The sequence below is a fragment of the Salvelinus namaycush genome, chromosome 28, assembly GCF_016432855.1.
Source record: "Salvelinus namaycush isolate Seneca chromosome 28, SaNama_1.0, whole genome shotgun sequence".
Taxonomy (NCBI): Eukaryota; Metazoa; Chordata; class Actinopteri; order Salmoniformes; family Salmonidae; genus Salvelinus; species Salvelinus namaycush.
Window position 1 is genome coordinate 10,575,691 of NC_052334.1, and position 17,216 is coordinate 10,592,906.

The 17,216-nt window shown below is 41.1% G+C and overlaps 1 pseudogene; it reads left to right on the forward strand.

The window, feature by feature from the left end:
* Positions 1-2,030, forward strand: part of LOC120023035 — a 32,705-nt pseudogene extending 30,675 nt beyond the window's left edge.
* Positions 2,031-17,216: the final 15,186 nt, after the last annotated feature.

Below are 17,216 nucleotides of genomic sequence, written 5' to 3' on the forward strand. Positions count from 1 at the left end.
CAGCATGCGACAGAGCTGCAGGAGTTGTGACCCGTTTTTGTTGATTATGGTCTCGTAGTTGTGTCTAGGGGGGCATATGGGGGAGGGAATGCTGTCACCTCCAGGTAGGTGTTTGTCCCCCTGTGTCTCTCTCTATCTCCCTCTCTCACTCCCCCAACTCTCTCTTTCTCACACTCCCCTCTTCTCCCCCCCCCCCCCTCTCAATTCAATTTAATTCAAGGGGCTTTATTGGCATGGGAAACATATGTTAACATTGCCAAAGCAAGTGAAGTAGATAATATACAAAAGTGAAATAAACAATCAAAATTAACAGTAAACATTACACTTACAGAAGTTCCAAAATAATAAAGTCATTACAGTGTATATATTTGAATCTCTCTCTCTCTCTCTTTCTCATAAAGAGTAGAGTATGGTTACCTACTCTTTCTCATAAAGAGTAGAGTATGGTTACCTTCGCACCCCTGATCAAAGGCTCTAAGCTTTCTTTCAAGTTGTGAACTTGTGAATTCCTCCCCGCTGGTTAGATTGAGCCTTGGCTGTCTGTGACAGCTCTTCTGCTAGGAGACAGCTGACACACCCCTTGTGACAATAGAATAGGATTTCTTTGAAATACATTCCTTTCAAGTTAATAGGCATTCATAGGTATGTTCTCTTGGTACACTACATGTGGATGTATGGCACACAAACTATGGGAACAGAGTACTGTCATCGTATTGTGTGTATTCTATTCAACAGTATGGCCTTCAACTTTTTTGGTGTAGCACATTTTAACATTTCCATTGGCATTGACAGCTTTGCTTTCCCCCCTCCATTGTCTCTTTGATGGACAAACAAAGCTGTAATAAATGTTGTCAGCAGAACAAAAGCATGGAAGCTTTGTACATCTGGCAAACAGTTTGTCAATGAGCAACACAATATCTAATTTCCCCCAAAATAACAATGAAAAGGTTACACCAATGAACATATTATTATTGTTATTATTATGTTGAATGTATTCATTAACATATTATTATTGTTATTATTATGTTGAATGTATTCATTAACATATTATTATTGTTATTATTATGTTGAATGTATTCATGAACATATTATTCTTGTTATTATTATGTTGAATGTATTCATTAACATCAGGGGTCTTACACCAGGTTAAATCATACACAAGATATTACTGAAGGCTTTGTTTTCACCTGCAGTTTCGAATAACTTTACCCTCCAAAACTCAATAGGACTGGAGGTAAAAGTTGTCTTCAAAGCATGCATTCATCTGCAATATGTTCCCTTCAATTGTAAAATAATATTTAAGTCTTCATTATGTGATTTGAGAATTTCAACTCTCTAGACAAATACCACTCAACAATGGTACATTTAGCTTCTCTTCAAATCCAGTGACATAAAAGACATTCAATTCTCATGGCAATATGCACATCAAATATCAAATATGCACATTCAGAGCAATGCTATCTAAATAATTAGATATAGCTTTGATAATTTGGCACATAAATTCAACATTTATTTTCAATTTTAAGCTAACAAGCGTAAATGAGACACAAGATTTAAGTTATGAAATTAAGTTGTCTGATTCTTTAGGGTATTTTAGCTCATAATTGGAATGAAATGAATTTCCAATATTCACATGATAATGGCTGGCTTTGGTAACTGCTTGTACCGTCTGAATACTGATCTCATCCTATCTTCAATGGATAAAACAAAGATCTCATGGAAGGGACTTTTATTTGTAAGACTCCTCATGAATGATGCTGAATACATGTGTTATAAATGTTGTTATGAAAAAGACTATAACACTCATAAAGGTGTTGTGAATGGTTTCATAAAAGGGTTTTGAACGCCTTATGTATACCCCCTTTAAGTAAAGTGTTACCCGTCTGTCTCCCACAGGGCTTATAGACTGCAACTTCCACTGTTTCAAGAACGCTTTTCAGGAGGTGTTTGATGTACAAGTGAAGATGCAGGAAAACAGGAAGCTCCTTAGTCAGAGGAGGTGGAGCAGACTGGCTGAGAACACCCAATGATGTTCTCAGCAACCCGCACTGAATGCCGCCCCATTGGTGTCCTCACATGTCAATCATCCATCTTTAATACAGTAACTTGTAGGTGGTATGTGAGAACTTGTGCCTCTCTACTCCTGGGCTCAAAGAGCAAGTGTAAAGGTGGTAAAAGTATGGTAACTTTCCATAAATCCTGGTTGGAAGATTCCTGGAATCAGGAGGGAATAACAGGATATCAGGAAATCCACCAATCAAGATGCCTGGAAAACCTGGGAATTTCAGTTTCCAGAATTTTTAAACCCTAGCAAGTGTACACAACTGTGTACAACAATAATTTGAGGTTGAATTTCAGTCATAACCTATCTATAGCCAATAACTAGGCAGTGGTATAAAGTACTTAAGAAGTACTTTAAAGTATTTTTACTTAAGTCATTTTTTGGGGTATCTGTACTTTACTTCACTATTTATATTTTTGACAACTTTTACTTCACATCATTCCTAAAGAAAATAATGTACTTTTTACTCCATACATTTTCACTTACACCCAAAAGTACTCGTTACATTTTGACAGGATAATGGTCCAATTCAAATACTTACCAAGAGAACATGCCTCGTCATCCCTACCGCCTCTGATCTGGCATACTCACTAAACACAAATGCTTAGTTTGTAAATTATGTCTGAATGTTGGAGTGTCCCCCTGGCTATCTGTCTGGTTTGCCTAATATAAGGATTTTGAAATTATTTATACTTTTACTTTCACTTTTGATACTTAAGTATATTTAAATACTTTAAGAAAAAGTATATAAAATACTTTACATACTTTAATACTCTAAGACTTTTACTCAAGTAGTATTTTACTGGTGACTTTCACTTTTACTTGAGTCATTTTCTGTTAAGGTATCTTTACTTTCTCCACCACTGTAACTAGGGGGCCAGAAGATTTTCTTAATCACAAGACCAAGGGACATCTCTATCTGTGCCCCAATCATATTATTGCATATTTTAAATGACTAAATGTGTTACATTTGAGCTGTATGTTGATAATAAGGAAGCTAACATTTTACAGTTTTGTAATAATTTAGGAAAGAACAGGCCATCATGTCATTTGATTGTATTTATTATGGGTCCCCATTAGTTCCTGCCAAAGCAGCAGCTACTCTTCCTGGGGTCCAGCAAAATTAAGGCAGTTTATACAGTTTTAAAAACATTACAAGACATTCACAGGTTTCACAACACACTGTGTGCCCTCAGGCCCCTACTCCACCACTACCACATATCTACAGTACCAAATCCATGTGTGTGTGTGTGTGTGTGTGTGTGTGTGTGTGTGTGTGTGTGTGTGTGTGTGTGTGTGTGTGTGTGTGTGTGTGTGTGTGTGTGTGTGTGTGTGTGTGTGTGTGTGTGTGTGTGTGTGTGTGTGTATGCATGTGTCTGTGCCAATGTTTGTGTTGCTTCACAGTCCCCGCTGTTCCATAAGGTGTTTTTTTATGTATCACTTGTAATAATGCATGGCCATAGTCAAATTAATATGGATGGGCCTTTTAAATACTGCAGATGAAGGACGGATACTGAAATCACACCGACTGTTTCCCAAATGGCACCCTATTCTCTTTATAGTCTATAAGCCCCATAGTCTCTGGTCAAATGTAGTGCACTATATAGGGAATAGGATGCCATTTGGGATACAGACATGATCTTTATGAAAGCAGCCCACCTAAGAAACAGATTGTAAGAACAGATGTTCATAAAGCTACCAGACCGGGTTCCAACACAATTTTAAATCATTTAAATAATTATACGATTTCTGTTTTTGATTTAGCTTGCCTGTTGCAATGGAATCAATAGAAAAGTCCCATTAAGTGCGGCAAGTAGGCCAGGGGTTAGAGCATTGGGCCAGTAACCGAAAGGTTGCTAGATCGAATCCTCGAGCTGACAAGGTAAAAATCTGTCGTTCTGCCCCTGAACAAGGCAGTTAACCCACTGTTCCTCGGCCGTCATTGGAAATAAGAATTTGTTCTTAACTGACTTGCCTAGTTAAATAAAGGTTAAATAAAATAAAAAAAGTGCAAACCCCGCCTACCTGGCACTCCAGGCAGACTGAAGTAAACTCTCAAAGTATTTATTCACAGGCACAGAATGTCAGCTCACAGAATGTCAGCTCACAGAATGTCAGCTCACTGAATGTCAGCTCACTGAATGTCAGCTCACTGGATGTCAGCTCACTGAATGTCAGCTCACTGAATGTCAGACTCATCTCTTCAGTAGGTCCTATGATTGAGTGTAATCTGGCCCAGGAGTGTGAAGGTGAACGGAAAGGCTCTGGAGCAACGAACCGCCCTTGCTGTCTCTGCCTGGCCGGTTCCCCTCTCTCCACTGGGATTCTCTGCCTCTAACCCTATTACAGGGGCTGAGTCACTGGCTTACTGGTGCTCTTCCATGCCGTCCCTAGGAGGGGTGCGTCACTTGAGTGGGTTGAGTCACTGACGTGGTCTTCCTGTCTGGGTTGGCGCCCCCCCTTGGGTTGTGCCGTGGCGGAGATCTTTGTGGGCTATACTCGGCCTTGTCTCAGGAGGGTAAGTTGGTGGTTGAAGATATCCCTCTAGTGGTGTGGGGGCTGTGCTTTGGCAAAGTGGGTGGGGTTATATCCTTCCTGTTTGGCCCTGTCCGGGGGTATCATCGGATGGGGCCACAGTGTCTCCTGACCCCTCCTGTCTCAGCCTCCAGTATTTATGCTGCAGTAGTTTATGTGTCGGGGGGCTAGGGTCAGTCTGTTATATCTGGAGTATTTCTCCTGTCTTATCCGGTGTCCTGTGTGAATTTAAGTATGCTCTCTCTAATTCTCTCTTTCTCTCTTTCTTTCTTTCTCTCTCTCAGGGGACCTGAGCCCTAGGACCATGCCTCAGGACTACCTGGCATGATGACTCCTTGCTGTCCCCAGTCCACCTGGCCGTGCTGCTGCTCCAGTTTCAACTGTTCTGCCTGCGGCTATGGAACCCCGACCTGTTCAACGGACGTGCTACCTGTCCCAGACCTGCTGTTTTCAACTCTCTAGAGACAGCAGGAGCGGTAGAGATACTCTCAATGATCGGCTATGAAAAGCCAACTGACATTTACTCCTGAGGTGCTGACTTGTTGCACCCTTGACAACTACTGTGATTATTATTATTTGACCATGCTGGTCATTTATGAACATTTGAACATCTTGGCCATGTTCTGTTATAATCTCTACCTGGCACAGCCAGAAGAGGACTGGCCACCCCTCATAGCCTGGTTCCTCTCTAGGTTTCTTCCTAGGTTTTGGCCTTTCTAGAGAGTTTTTCCTAGCCACCGTGCTTCTACACCTGCATTGCTTGCTGTTTGGGGTTTTAGGCTGGGTTTCTGTACAGCACCTTGCGATATCAGCTGTTGTAAGAAGGGCTATATAATTACATTTGATTTGATTTGGTCAGCTCACAGAATGTCAGCTCACAGAATGTCAGCTCACAGAATGTCAATGTTATGTTTTTGAAAAGTGCTTTATTACATTTTTGACACAGAATGCAAATTCATAATCAAATATAGCAAATATATGTACAGTTCACATTTACCAGCTGTAATGTGAACTGTACTGTGAACTGTACATCAATTGTTCCTGTAACACTCCCATTTCATACAGTACAATACAATAACTTAATTGTCAATTTATATGGAAATTCATTTTGTGAAGTCAGCATACAATATATACAAATCAATATTGTATAATACAATATACAGTGCCTTTGGAAAGTATTCAGACCCCTTCGCTTTTTCCGCATTTAATTATGTTACAGCCTTAATCTAAAATGGATTAATAAATAAAATCCTCAGCAATCTACACAATAACTCATAATGACAAAGCGAAAACAGGTTTTTAGAAATGTTTGTGAATTTATTACAAATAAAAAACAGATACCTTGTTTACATAAGTATTCAGACCCTTCAATATGAGACTCGAAATTGAGCTCAGGTGCATCCTGTTTCCATTGATCATTCTTAAGATGTTTCCAACACTTGATTGGATTCCACCTGTGGAAAATTCAGTTGATTGGACATGATTTGGAAAGGCACACACCTGTCTATATAAGGTCCCACAGTTAACAGTGCATGTCAGAGCAAAAATCAAACCATGAGGTCGAAGCAATTGTCCGTAGAGCTCCGAGACAGGATTGTGTCGAGGCAGAGATCTGGGGAAGGGTACCAAAAAATTATGCAGCATTGAAGGTCCCCAAGAACACAGTGGCCTCCATCTTTCTTTAATGGAAGAAAATTGGAACCACCAAGACTTCCTAAAGCTGGCGGCCTGGCCAAACTGAGCAATCTGGGGAGAAGGGCCTTGATCAGGGAGGTGACAAGGAAGCCGATGGTCACTCTGAAAGAGCTCTAGAGTTCCTCTGTGGAGATGGGAGAACCTTCCAGAAGGACAACCATCTCGTCAGCACTCCACCAATCAGGCCTTTATGGTAGTGGCCAGACACCAACTCCTCAGTAAAAGGCACATGACAACCCGCTTGGAGTTGGCCAAAAGGCCCCTAAAGACTCTCAGACGATGAGAAACAAGATTCTCTGGTCTGATGAAACCAAGATTGAAGTATTTGGCCTGAATGCCAAGCGTCGCGTCTGGAGGAAACCTGGCACCATTCCTACGGTGAAGCATGGTGGTGGCAGCATCATGCTGTGGGGATGTTTTTCAGTGACAGGGACTGGGAGAGTAGTCAGGATCAAGGGAAAGATGAACAGAACAAAGTATAGAGAGATCCTTGATGAAAACCTGCTCCAGAGTGCTCAGGACCTCAGGCTGGGTTGAAGGTTCACCTTCCAACAGGACAACAACCTTCAGCACACAGCCAAGACGCAGGAGTGGCTTTGAGACACATATGTACTGTATATTTCCTAGCCACCGTGCTTCTACACCTGCATTGCTTGCTGTTTGGGGTTTTAGGCTGGGTTTCTGTACAGCACTTCGAGATATTAGCTGATGTACGAAGGGCTATATAAAATAAACTTGATTTGATTTGATTTGAGACAAGTCTCTGAATGTTCTTGAGTGGCCCAACCAGAGTCTGGACTTGAACCCAATCGAACATCTCTGGAGAGACCTGAAAATAGCTGTGCAGCAACGCTCCCATCCAGCCTGACAGAGCTTACTGTACTGTATACTGTATATTTACTGTACATTGCAAATGTGTACTGTATATTGCATATGTACTGTATATTGTATATAGGTACTGTATATTGTATATAGGTACTGTATATTGTATATAGGTACTGTATATGTACTGTATATGTACTGTATATGTACTGTATATAGGTACTGTATATTGTATATAGGTACTGTATATTGTATATGTACTGTATATTGTATATGTACTGTATATTGTATATATGTACTGTATATGTACTGTATATGTACTGTATATTGTATATATGTACTGTATATGTACTGTATATTGTATATAGGTATTGTATATAGGTACTGTATATAGGTACTGTATATAGGTACTGTATATGTACTGTATATGTACTGTATATAGGTACTGTATATTGTATATAGGTACTGTATATTGTATATGTACTGTATATTGTATATAGGTACTGTATATGTACTGTATATTGTATATATGTACTGTATATTTTATATATACTGTATATTGTCACCGTTTTTTAATAGGAACACCAAATCTAAATGACTAGCAATTACAATCAAAGGTTTCTATCATAATTGTGGTGTCTTACAGTTGTTCTGTCAAGGCATCAATGCTACCATTTTCACCATTCTAAAATGTTCTACCTACAGCTTGTTGACTTGACTTTGGAAGCAGTTTGGTCTTGAAGCCTGTTTCTTTTTACCCATCATTTTATTACTTCACTCATTTACTGAAACATTTTATTTGTTTCAAAATGTAATTTATTTTTTGTATTTGTCAACAAAAATGTGTTTACGTTGATGAATCTCAATGTTACCATAATCACAAACCATTCCAAAATATGTATGCATGCACGACATGTTTCCACATTGTGTGTGTGTGTGTGTGTGTGTGTGTGTGTGTGTGTGTGTGTGTGTGTGTGTGTGTGTGTGTGTGTGTGTGTGTGTGTGTGTGTGTGTGTGTGTGTTGTTTACAGCTTCTGTATCCAATGCATGTGACATACATTTAGAGTTTGCGTGTGTGCATGCGCTTTTTCCCGTGTGTGTGCGTGCGTTCGTGTGCGTGTGTTTGGCAAGGTCAAACATGGATAGCGTAACAGCTACTCCATGGCTGGTCGTCAGCAGTGTGTTATCGTCTGCACTACTATGTATTACGTAAGACAATTTCATGTTTTGAATTGTAATCCACCACGCAGCACAGGGTCAAAAGCCTCTACACGGCTGGAGCACAACCCTGTCACTCACCCATCACTAATTGTTACAGCATAGGAGTTGAACAAGACACACACATACACAAACTGTTTGCGGTCTGAAACATCTTATATTGTTGCAGAGAAATGGAGAGAGCTTTGCTTTGTAGCCTGCTGCTGGTTGGGAGGTGTGTGTGTGTGTGTGTGTGTGTGTGTGTGTGTGTGTGTGTGTGTGTGTGTGTCTGTGTGTGTGTGTGTGTGTGTGTGTGTGTGTGTGTGTGTGTGTGTGTGTGTGTGTGTGTGTGTGTGTGTGTGTGTGTGTGTGTGTGTGTGTCTGTGTGTGTGTGTGTGTGTGTGTGTGTGTGTGTGTCTGTGTGTGTGTGTGTGTGTGTGTGTGTGTGTGTGTGTGTGTGTGTGTGTCCGTGTCCGTGTCCGTGTGTGTCTGCGTGTGTACTCAGCAGGTTGTGTGTCAGAGACTGTCAGTGTAGATCAGGCTGTTTCTAAGGCATAGCTAGCTGTCACACACACACAGTGGGGAGCTCTGTAGGGTGCTCTACACACACAGAGAGAGAGAGAGAGAGAAAGGGTTTCCTGAGTGGGTTTCGACAATGCAATATTTGATTGATTTAACCTTTTATATTTTCTGGTTAGTCTCATTCGGAATAAACATGTTTCAATAGAGACCTGAACCAATAAAGCAAAATATACTATATGTACAGTATAATATATAAACACTACCGTTCAAAAGTTTGGGGTCACTTAGAAATGTCCTTGTTTTTGAAAGAAAAGCTAATTTTTTGTACATTAAAATAACATTAAATTGATCAGAAACACAGTGTAGACATTGTCAATGTTGTAAATGACTATTGTAGTTGGAAACGGCATATTTTTAATGGAATATCTACATAGGCGTACAGAGGCCCATTATCAGCATCCATCACTCCTGTGTTCCAATGGCACGTTGTGTTAGCTAATCCAAGTTTGTCATTTTAAAATTCATTTTCTTTCAAAAACAAGAATATTTCTAAGTGACCCTAAACATGGGACATTGCAAATCAATTGATGCTAGTCAGCCTGCAAACACTTCCAATATAGCTAAGATAAACATGACTAAATTAGAAAAGGTACATTTCCTGAAGAAAAGTTGTGGGCTTGCTTCAGCTTAATAAAAACATTTGTAGCCTACCATTGCCATTTGAACTTTGATATAAACTGAGTGTACAAAACATGAAGGACACCTTCCTAATATTGAGTTGCACCCTTTCCTTTCACCCTCAATTCTTCAGGGGATGGACTCTACAAGGTGTCGAAAGCGTTCCACAGGGATGCTGGCCCATGTTGACTCAAATGCTTCCCACAGTTGTGTCAAGTTGGCTGGATGTCCTTTGGGTGGTGGACCATTCTTGATACTCATGGGAAACTGTTGAGTGTGAAAAACCTAGCAATGCTGCAGTTCTTGACACAAACCGGTGCTCCATAAATATTTTTTCTTGCCCATTCACCTTCTAAATGGCACACATACACAATCCGTGCTTCTTCATCTGCATTGCTTGCTGTTGGCGTTTGAGGCTGGGTTTCTGTATCGCACTTTGTGACATCGGCTGATGTAAAAAAGGCTTTATCAATACATTTGATTGATTGATGTCTCAATTATCTCAAGGCTTAAAAATCCTTATTCAACCTGTCTCCTCCCTTTCATCTACACTGATTGAAGTGGATTTAACAAGTGACATCAATAACGGATCATAGCTTTCACCTGGATTTACCTGGTCAGTCTTCCTCATGGAAGGAGCATGTGTCCTTAAGGTTTTGTACACTCAGTGTATTAAATTTGTGAATTATATCAAAAGTCATAAAACATATTTGGTTGCAATGTTATACAACAAGGGTGGTCAGCCATCCTCCAGGAGAGCTAATGTATGTACAGGCCTTTATTCCAGCCCCCCTCTAACAAACCACATTTTAGAGATTAGCTGCTCAACTGGACCTTAGTAAACTGACTCTGTGTTTGAGCAGGGCTGGATCAAAAGCCTACACACCAAGTATCTCTCCAGACTGAGGGTTTACCACGTGTTTTATACAGTTGCCTAATAGATATTCTACCTTGTGGGTGGTTAAGTGCCTTGCTCAACGACAGGACATGGTACATGGGAATACAGAGCAGCATCCCAGTGTTGATAGGACATGGTACATGGGAATACAGAGCAGCATCCCAGTGTTGATAGGACATGGTACATGGGAATACAGAGCAGCATCCCAGTGTTGATAGGACATGGTACATGGGAATACAGAGCAGCATCCCAGTGTTGATAGGACATGGTACATGGGAATACAGAGCAGCATCCCAGTGTTGATAGGACATGGTACATGGGAATACAGAGCAGCATCCCAGTGTTGATAGGACATGGTACATGGGAATACAGAGCAGCATCCCAGTGTTGATAGGACATGGTATATGGGAATACAGAGCAGCATCCCAATGTTGATAGGACATGGTACATGGGAATACAGAGCAGCATCCCAGTGTTGATAGGACATGGTACATGGGAATAGAGAGCAGCATCCCCGTGTTGATAGGACATGGTACATGGGAATAGAGAGCAGCATCCCAGTGTTGATAGGACATGGTACATGGGAATAGAGAGCAGCATCCCAGTGTTGATAGGACATGGTACATGGGAATAGAGAGCAGCATCCCCGTGTTGATAGGACATGGTACATGGGAATACAGAGCAGCATCCCAGTGTTGATAGGACATGGTACATGGGAATAGAGAGCAGCATCCCAGTGTTGACAGGACATGGTACATGGGAATAGAGAGCAGCATCCCAGTGTTGATAGGACATGGTACATGGGAATAGAGAGCAGCATCCCAGTGTTGATAGGACATGGTACATGGGAATAGAGAGCAGCATCCCCGTGTTGATAGGACATGGTACATGGGAATAGAGAGCAGCATCCCAGTGTTGATAGGACATGGTACATGGGAATAGAGAGCAGCATCCCAGTGTTGATAGGACATGGTACATGGGAATACAGAGCAGCATCCCAGTGTTGATAGGACATGGTACATGGGAATACAGAGCAGCATCCCCGTGTTGATAGGACATGGTACATGGGAATAGAGAGCAGCATCCCAGTGTTGATAGGACATGGTACATGGGAATAGAGAGCAGCATCCCCGTGTTGATAGGACATGGTACATGGGAATAGAGAGCAGCATCCCAGTGTTGATAGGACATGGTACATGGGAATACAGAGCAGCATCCCAGTGTTGATAGGACATGGTACATGGGAATACAGAGCAGCATCCCAGTGTTGATAGGACATGGTACATGGGAATACAGAGCAGCATCCCAGTGTTGATACCACATTACGCTGACTTCTTTATATGTACACAGAGACGCCGCTAATGATTGGTGGTAGAAATAGGGTTAAAGGTCACGGAGAAGTCATCTGTCAAAATGTGTATGAACCCCAGTATAGGGAACAGGATGCCATTTGGGATGCACCCTGTCTGCTTTTATTATCATTATTACCAGTGATGTCACTACATAGTAGTATATCATGTGTCAACTAATGTGTTTTTTCCTTTGTGAGAGAGAGAGAGAGAGAGATAGAGATCCAATCTATTATTGTTCTTATAAATAGTATTATTTTAAGGAACATTTCACTGCAATAATGAAAATTGACTTTAGGACACCACGCTTAATAAAGTAAACTTAAAGTAAACTATGAGAGCAAGTTGTCCTTATAACAGACTGGAAATTGTATTTACATTTAATATTCTGCTTAGATTCAGAATTTTCTTTGTGGGTACCAACTAGCTGATAACATCTAAGATAGGTTTGCACAAAGGGGAGAGATTGATAGGCGACAGCTGAGCCTTCTATTGCAATAAAGGGCTCAGGTCGACAGTGTTTTGGGCATTCAGCCAACAAGCTGTCCCCGATTAGGGTTTGGCTCAGGTGAAATAGTGTCCTCTGTCTTGAACAAATCTTCAGCAAGACTTTTACTACAGACACCCACTCTTTCTGTCAGTCAACAGGAAGACTGAGCTTCATTAAAGATGCATTATAAAGGTTTTGTATAACTTCAGACAGTAGTTTTGAAAGTATACGAGCCAAAACGGGTCCCCGAAAATTGTGCACAATTGTGTATAACGTCATCCAGTTTGTTTGATATGCTACCAATTTCAATTCATACAATATGTTACAATTTTATGGAAGTGCTTATGACCAATCAATCTCTTTAACTATCTATGAGTATAGTTCCCAGGTAATCTATTAGATACAGAGATATCATGGGGCACGTGTCCACTCAGATTTGTCCTGTTAATTTTTTGTTGTTGTTGATATATATGTTGTTTTTCTGAAACACTACTAGCCACCTAGAAATTTTATGAAGTTAAATTTAGCTAGCCCAGATAGGTTCCCAATCTCCCAACTTCGTAAGTAGCTACCAAGAAGCCATTTCAGTCTATCAAACAAGTTAGAGTAGCTAGCTTGTCTAACTATCTTAGCTGGCATGCCTGCTGGCAAGGTTGATAGACTTTACAAAGCAAGCAATAACTAAATGTACTGAATATGACTCATATTCCTTTCAATCTTTTACCCAGATTTTTTGCAGAGATGCAGAGAAGCATATTTAGTTTCTTTGAAAATAGAACCACCAGTCAGGAGGATACAAACAGACTGCTTTGGGATGCATGACGCCCCTGATTAGATACACATGTCTTCTATCCTCCAGTCTTCACCTCTTCTGACAGCCGGATACTACACACACGGTACACATCCATTATAACCCAGTGAGTGTCTTGACTGTGGAATGATTGTGATGGAACATCAAGAGCGTTTGTGAAGAGATATGTCCAGGGGTCTGGTTATAGTGGAATGGAAGTGCATCCTTTCATCATCATCCTTTCTTCACAGCAGCTGAAATTGAATTTCACACATCTATCTTGAAGATGAATATAAATGCTGATTTCCTGGAATTGCAGGGGGCATTCAAACCAAACATGCTTCAATAAAATATTATTTTGTCATGGGCACCCTTGGAAATAATCAGAAAAGAAGCCCCCATTGCAGATAAATGGAGTTCTCCAGTGAAAATATCACCATAGTACAAACAATTACATATTAGTTGTCAAGGAGACCCTTGGAAATACCTGGGAAAGTCCCCGTTGCAGAAAGAAAGAGAAATGCAGGGAGAATAACTGTACATGGAAAACAAATGAGGGCACAATGTTCAGAATGTTTTAGGTAGATATAGAAATGCATTAAACATTCAGAAGTTCTCTAGTGTCCATTTCACAAGAGAATACCAGTCTGTTTCTCCTCTCTATAACTTCTCATCCTGTTAGTTTTATGACCTGCATGGATTCCAGTCTGTTTCTCCTCTCTATAACTCCTCATCCTGTTAGTTTTATGACCAGCATGGATTCCAGTCTGTTTCTCCTCTCTATAACTCCTCATCCTGTTAGTTTTATGACCAGCATGGATTCCAGTCTGTTTCTACTCTCTATAACTCCTCATCCTGTTAGTTTTATGACCAGCATGGATTCCAGTCTGTTTCTACTCTCTATAACTCCTCATCCTGTTAGTTTTATGACCAGCATGGATTCCAGTCTGTTTCTCCTCTCTATAACTCCTCATCCTGTTAGTTTTATGACCAGCATGGATTCCAGTCTGTTTCTACTCTCTATAACTCCTCATCCTGTTAGTTTTATGACCAGCATGGATTCCAGTCTGTTTCTACTCTCTATAACTCCTCATCCTGTTAGTTTTATGACCAGCATGGATTCCAGTCTGTTTCTACTCTCTATAACTCCTCATCCTGTTAGTTTTATGACCAGCATGGATTCCAGTCTGTTTCTACTCTCTATAACTCCTCATCCTGTTAGTTTTATGACCAGCATGGATTCCAGTCTGTTTCTACTCTCTATAACTCCTTATAGAATCGTCATGTTTGGTGTGACAATGAGTGACAAGGTGTTGGCAAGATAGCAGAAATGGATCTGAACCAGTCTATTGTATCACTATGATTCCATTCCTTTTTCCTCTGCAACATAGTAAATGTTAATCCCTGCTGAGTATGGCCCAGGTTTACAGCGCCCTGTGCCAAAATGCTGCTCCAACTCCAGCTGTAATGCCCCGGCCGGGGGAGTAGTGATTTAACACCAAATCACAGCCAGTAGCTCTGTGTCACTGACCCATGCAGCTGGATGGCACTATTAATAATAATTTCAGTTCTTTAGGGGGCATCCCTAGTTAGTGGCTAGCATGTACCATTATGTAATTGTTGTTTACTCCGTCATTGTTAGGGCCAGGATTAGTTTACTACATAGGGAATAGGGTACTATTTGGGATGCAACCCTTGTAGCTGTCTGGGGTTTGAAACCATTCGATCACACCGGGGGGGCGGTGTGTGTGCGTGCGTGAGATGCACCAGGGCACCCCTAGCTTAACAGCACAGCAACACACTCTTTTGAAATCTGATATTAGATTGAACCTTGGCCTTTCATCTTTATCAAGTTTAATTTAAAGAGGCCATCTGCAACAAAGGGGATTTGTTAAACAGCTGAAGGATGGGGTTGGTGGAAATGTAACCACTCTCTAATTCATAGACAGAGCTATGGATGCAAGGACTGACCATCCATGAGATCAAAATTGTTTACAATTACATTGTTTACTAACATTGGAGTAAAAAGTTGACATTTTTGGGTTCTGATGGGGTACGACAGGTGAACTAAGCTCATTAGGCATTCAATATGTTATATTCTTCAAGAATCAATGGGTATATAACAATGATGTAGCAATCACAGAATGCGATTGGATATCACACAACAAATATAAATGTGTTGTGTAAGGCGTTTATTTTCACAATAGAGGAAATATGTAAGGACAGGAAAGATGAACCGAGCCGTACTGAACTGATGCTCATCTGGCTGGTTTTATCCCTTGTTCAGTGATATTGCATTATGACTGTACAATACTGCTGTTCGTGTGGCTGTTGGAGGTTACATGCTATTCCCTGTGGTGTAGAGTGTATGGTTAAACAATGAGGAGCATCTGAGGACCTCTGCTACTGGAGTGTAAAGTCCAGCTAAGCATATCTAAGGAACTTTATAGAGCAAGCCCTTTTTTGAACTTTTATTTAACTAGGCAAGTCAGTTAAGAACACATTCTTATTTACAATGATGGCCTACCCCAGCCAAACCCAGACGACGCTAGGCCAATTGTGTGCAGCCCTATGGGACTCCCAATCACGTCTGGTTGTGATTCAGCCTGGAAGTGACGCCTCTAACACTGAGATGCAGTGCCTTAGACCGCTGCGCCACTCAGGAACCCAATTCAAAGTCAATAAAGCTGCAAAAAAGATAAACTGTTGGATTGGCGTACAAACACCTGCAAGCCCATTTAGAGTAATTGTGGCTAGTTTGACAGCTTGATTAAAGTTTTCTTTCGTATTGTTTATAGTGTTACTCTCCTCAGGTTGTCAAAGGGGCCATGAAGATGTGTCTGGGGCTTGGGGATGACATGTGATTAGGCTTGAGTCTCAAAAGTCCTCACTAGCTTCCTTGACATGTCCATTTCCGCTTTTCCACATAAGAGAAATGGAAATAATATCCTATCCAGTCCTTTCATGTTTGAGTTCTAATAAGCCTCATATAAGAGCATTGAGACATGACAGCCACCCACTGGGCACACACTGGTTGAATCAACGTTGTTTCCACGTCATTTCAATGAAATTCCGTTGAACCAACGTGGAATAGACTTTGAATTGGCGTCTGTGCCCAGTGGGAAGCTTTGCTAAGAGACACTCACATCGAGCTAAAGGTCAAGCCTAGAGCATTTCCTGTTAGAACTCACACAGAGAGGGATTGATGTCACCTGTAATAGCATAAACAATAGTAAGTTTGTGTCCAAAATGACACCCTATTCCCTATGTAGTGCGCAACTTTTGACCAGGGCACATAGAATTCTGGTCAAAAGTAGTGCACTGTATAGGGAATGGGGTTCCATTTGGAATAAGATGCCATTTAGGAGGCACACTTATCTCTTCAATTAAATCAAACATCAAATCAATGCTTGATGTATGTTAATCTGTTTGCTTTGACCAATTCAATTTATAATTTAGTATTTCTATAAATATTGATGGAGCATTAAGTGTGTTTGAGGAATAGAGCGGAAATCCAGACAAATAAACAGAATGAATTCATCCTTTTTCATATGGAAAGGCCATGCAGACTAACTTCCACATTACATAACCGGGAACCAGCAGTGCAGCAGCCTATAGCTAGGTTGGCGTGAGTCCAGCGCAACGGCTTGCTTCGGATGACAGTGGGAGATCTCCGGGCGTACATGGCGGGGAGAATTGCACTGAAATCCCGGATAAGCTGCATTTCAGGGTCTGCAGTAGACTGGAGCTGAGTGGGCGACGACAAACCCGCATTAAAAAAAGAGCCGCACCATCTGCTGCTGCTGCTGATGTTGCTGCTGCTCCACGCTGCGCCGCGGCCGGGACAAGAGGTGCCCCAGGGACTCCGGTGCCTCAAACCCCCCAGCACTTCTAACCCCCCTGCGGATCTGAGAGCCAGGTCCCATCATGGAGCCCAGGACTCCCCTGGGAGTGGCCCTTATCTCAACTTGAGAGGAAGGAAGAATCATAGAGAGAATAGGCTACTGAGGGGCTAACCGCTACATAGAGCAACTTTGAACTTTGTCAATTTGCAACAAGTGATACATAATTATTATGTTTTTCTTCTACTACAAATGCAGTTTTATCTTAACTTTATTGCACAAGAAGTTTATCTCAAAGTTGGCTCCATCTAGTCCTATAATATAGCCTATAAACTA